Source organism: Sinohyriopsis cumingii, unplaced genomic scaffold, assembly GCF_028554795.1.
Source record: "Sinohyriopsis cumingii isolate HCF-2022 unplaced genomic scaffold, ASM2855479v2 utg001510l, whole genome shotgun sequence".
Taxonomy (NCBI): Eukaryota; Metazoa; Mollusca; class Bivalvia; order Unionida; family Unionidae; genus Sinohyriopsis; species Sinohyriopsis cumingii.
The window spans coordinates 1,586,449-1,590,857 of NW_028316007.1; the positions used below are offsets into that span (position 1 = coordinate 1,586,449).

Sequence of the window (4,409 nt, forward strand, 5' to 3'; positions counted from 1 at the left end):
AAGCACAACATCTTACACAATTACATAGAGTTAATTGCAACTTTCAATTAATTTCTGATAATAGATATGTTTGATTACAATGGGCGCACATTGGAAGGGTTTTGAAAATATTAGGTCATCTATTGAAGCCCTTAAAAAATAAAATTGTAAATTATGTTTCAAAATCATTGCAGAATAATTAAAACCCGTGATTATTTGCCAATGAAGTGGGAGAAAGTGGAACTCAACTCACAAAAGAGTAGCTCGACAGCGAGTAAATTATGTATCGATGCCGATCAGAAAATTCTCGCAGTCGGACTGACGTCATCGAGTCACGTGCTCAACATAGCAACTCGTCCGCCATATTTGTTTGGGGGACACCGTTGTGAAAGATCGAAATTCGAAGAATTCAGTTATTATATTAGATTAATTGTTAAATTTAATTGAAATGTCTTACCAATATCAAGACAATTTGGCTTTGGACGCACAACAGAGGTATTTGGTAAAACTGAAGTTGATTGCAATGGATATTTGTCCTTATAAGGTGCCCGCTGATACCTGGATCAATGACCCGAAACAATGGCCAGCTACTGAATACCACGATGTTTATAACTACCTGATTAAACATCCACGTAAGCATTTATTTTATTTGACGGGTGAATTAACGTATTTCTTTGAATGTAAATAATAATATTATTAAATGTTGCAAATAACGGTAAACTACAATAAATTGATGCTTGTAAATAGTGAATAGTGGTGCTTGTAAATACCATGTGTACGAATTTGCAGAATAGAAAGAAGGTATTGTCTATGTATCTTTTACATTTTCATTTAATAGATTCAACTAATTGTTTTTACATAATTATTCAAATTTAAAACAACTTATCATTTTCATTTACAGGTATTTATTCTGCTGAGGCAATGGAGAACTATAGGTCTCTAGAGGCACACATTTTTTTGTGTCAGGGTGGGTTCAGAATGTTTTCCACATGAAGACTGACAGTGGACATTATGTTTTGAAAGCTGATGTGAAACCTTCTTGGAGAGTGACTGAAGAACCCCACCACCCATGGGTTGCATTAAAAAAATCAGGACCTGTTATTGCAGCACATTGTAACTGTATGGCTGGGTAAGTACATGTAACTTAGTTACCATGACATAAATTTAGACAATAAGGACACTGTCACCTACTCAAACAATTTCTTTTCATTGTATGCTGGAAATTCTGGGATAAATGCTGAACTCTGTAAACAGCCCAATAAATTTAAAGAAAGAATCTAAATCTGTAACCTTATAGTTATACATATGCATATTTTAAGACTATAGTTGCACCAAATTAAGTATATTATATCATAATGTTAACAAAACATTTCATTGCTTTATTATAGGTTAGGAGAGACTTGTTCCCACATTGGTGCATTACTGTTTAAAATAGAAACTGCAGTGCGACTGGGATATACATCGAGCACCTGCACAGACCACCCATGTGAATGGAATGCATGTTTTGTGAAGAAAGTAGAACCCAAAAAACATAGCTGAGATACAATTTTATAAGACTGCTGCCAAAGAGGCCCTAAAAAGATCTAAGAAAAAGATGAGAAAGATGCCAGAACCAGCAACCGCTGAAGAGCAGAATCGATTTCTGAAAGCACTGGCTAGTTTGGATGAACCTTGTGTTGGTTTGAGTGCCTTTAAAGAGTACAGTGGTCGGTTTGTTTCTCTTGGACCTGAGCCAACATCTAGTAAGTTGTCACCATCCTTCCGAAGCTTTTATTCGGCAAAAAATGAGAAAATTGAAGGCGTCGATTTAAACAAGATGTGTGATTCAATTTATGGAAATTGGCAAAAAAATGAAACAGACAACAATTTACTATTAAGTTTGTTTAATAACAATGAACAAAACTATGATGCATGTAAATACGGTCAGCTGTGTACAAAAATAACAACTCATGAGGCATTTCTTTTCATTTTGTCAATGAATTTCAATGTATTCAATGTGATTAATGTATTGACATAATAAAACAGCTTAATGTAGTAATTTACATATATGAGTGTGTTTAATGATAAAAATATTGCATTAAAATAACATTTCTGTAATATTTGTGTCACAGTATACATGTACATGTAAATAATTATTGTCATGGATTATGTTTAAATTTCTTTTATAATGTATTTGACATGTCATCATGAAATGCAACAATTGAAATAAAAATCTCAAACATATATTCTGTGATCCAGTTTACTCTTTAAACACAATCCCAGTCCACAAATTAATTAGGGCAGCACACACCTTTATTATTTTGTCACAACTCTATAACACCGATTCAACGCTTTCATCTTTAATGCTTTTGACACATCTGATTGGTAAAGTCCCTTTCAATACAGTAAATCTATTTTTCATCTATCCGATCACACATTCTCTGCCTCCCCATGCATTAGATATGTAACTGATGGACCCAAGAGGTGTACAATAAATAAAAACTTTAACTGTGCAGTGTTTCTTGTATGAACTATAACATTGTGCCCTTGCCAATAAATTTTTGGGTGCTTCAATGAATATTTCAAAACAATCTGTTATTGAAGTCAGACGAGGAAATTTGGATTTGAACACTGGAGGTATTGTGCTGAATATTGTCTCTCTATCAGTCCCCTTGATCTTGAATCCAATTTTTGCATGCATGAGATCAATCCATTTCCAGAAGCAGTCAATTGTTGTTGATTTGAGACACATTATGATGTAGTTTCACAAGTGTTAAAAACAGTTGTTCCTTTAGTGGCAGGCTGGCTTTATTTGACCATTTACTGGTAATACATGTACTTAAAAAAGTAAATAGCTGTAAAATTATATCCCAGCTAAGGCCAGTCATCATCTGGCAGGCATCATTGTTTCCCTCTACAGAAGCTGATGAAAGAGAGGTAGCACTAATTATATGTTCCAGACTTGATGTTTTCTGTAAGGCATCATTTCTTTCTTTTCTGAGATTGTCAATTTCCATATATAGCATTTCTCTCTCAGATTTTTCCAATGGTTGTTTCATTGGCATAAAATGTGGTGCAGTTGAAACTGACTCAACTTCAGGTGACTTTGTTTCCAGGTGTTGTGATTCCTGTGTCATTGTCATCTGAAGTAACAAGATGGTATATCCATTTGTTTGTTGTCATCCATTAACTTCAACTTCTTCGTTGCCTGACATGGTTCAGCCAATTTCACTGTTAAAAGAAGCATATATATATTACTTATGTGAACGTTATGAACTTTCACAAATCTCAATATTTATTGACCAAATTGTTCATCTTGATTAATTTAAAGTTATACAATATACAAACTTGTACCAATGTTTTGTAAATTTGTGTGCACATTTTATACAAATCTCTCTCTCTCTCTCTCTCTCTCTCTCTTCTGCACTATCAAGACATTTATTGCAGAAACTCCACTTTAGTGTTGTGAACGGGTACTTAGTGAAACGAAATTGACTTCAGGGTGCGGTAGAACACGTTATATTATAAATAATTTAATTCCATTTCTCATCATTTACAGTAAATCAGATAACGGTTTAAATGAAGGGATATAAATTAGCATAATACTTACCAGGAATGAAATGTGCTGAACAAACGTAACAGTGTCCGCATCTTGGAGACCAGCGTTTATTTTTATTAATACTGCCGTCAGGATTTAGCTTTGCTCTGCTGATTGCATGTAACCATCTTTCTCTTCGTGAGGATTGATTGGGTGTGATATAAAACTTTTGAGCCTGATTTTTCCTCTTGTTGGAATGACAACCTGGTGCACAACAGCTCTTAGGAATTTTACAATGGATTGTGATTACTTGTTTTCCCCCAAACAAATATGGCGGCCGCGTTGTGATGAATGTCACGTGACAATTCCCCGGATGTCCGACTGCAAGAATTAACAGCCCGAGGATGTCAAAATCATCAGAGAAGTGTCCATGAGCTAGTGCCAATGAACTCTGTAAACAGGAGTCAGTCCAGGGCAAGGGGTAGGCCGACAAATAGGCCCCTCACCCGTGATGATATTGATTGGTAGTTTAGTAGCTGATATCACCAATTCATTAAAACGTGCAAAAATCCGCAGCCAGTTTTGGCTGGACACATCGGTGTGTATCTTATACACTTACCTATATTTCTCGCGGCTGTGGAACTACCTCGGCTAAAGGGTTCTTTTTGGTGGCATGTACATAATAATTGCGAAGCAAATCGTATGTTTGTAAATCCATGTGGAATAGCACAACCTTCTGATCTGTGGCCATTTTGAATTCCCCGCTAGATATGGATGTTACCAATTACCGGTATGTGTCTAAAGTGTTCGCACGCTTGTTCCGGAGAGATTTTCATGCTGCAGAATTGCACATTTTAATAAACAGGTGACATAAGAACAACATATCATCCATTAGTATCAACACAGATAGGGG

At 35.4% G+C, this 4,409-nt stretch overlaps 1 long non-coding RNA gene across 1 annotated transcript; it reads left to right on the forward strand.

Moving 5' to 3' along the window:
- Window positions 1-291: 291 nt before the first annotated feature.
- On the forward strand, window positions 292-2,036 carry LOC149772406 (uncharacterized). Its single transcript, XR_016417709.1, has 3 exons — window positions 292-611; window positions 881-1,108; window positions 1,368-2,036. It is a non-coding gene; the product is annotated as an uncharacterized LOC149772406 (long non-coding RNA).
- The last annotated feature ends 2,373 nt before the right edge of the window (window positions 2,037-4,409 follow it).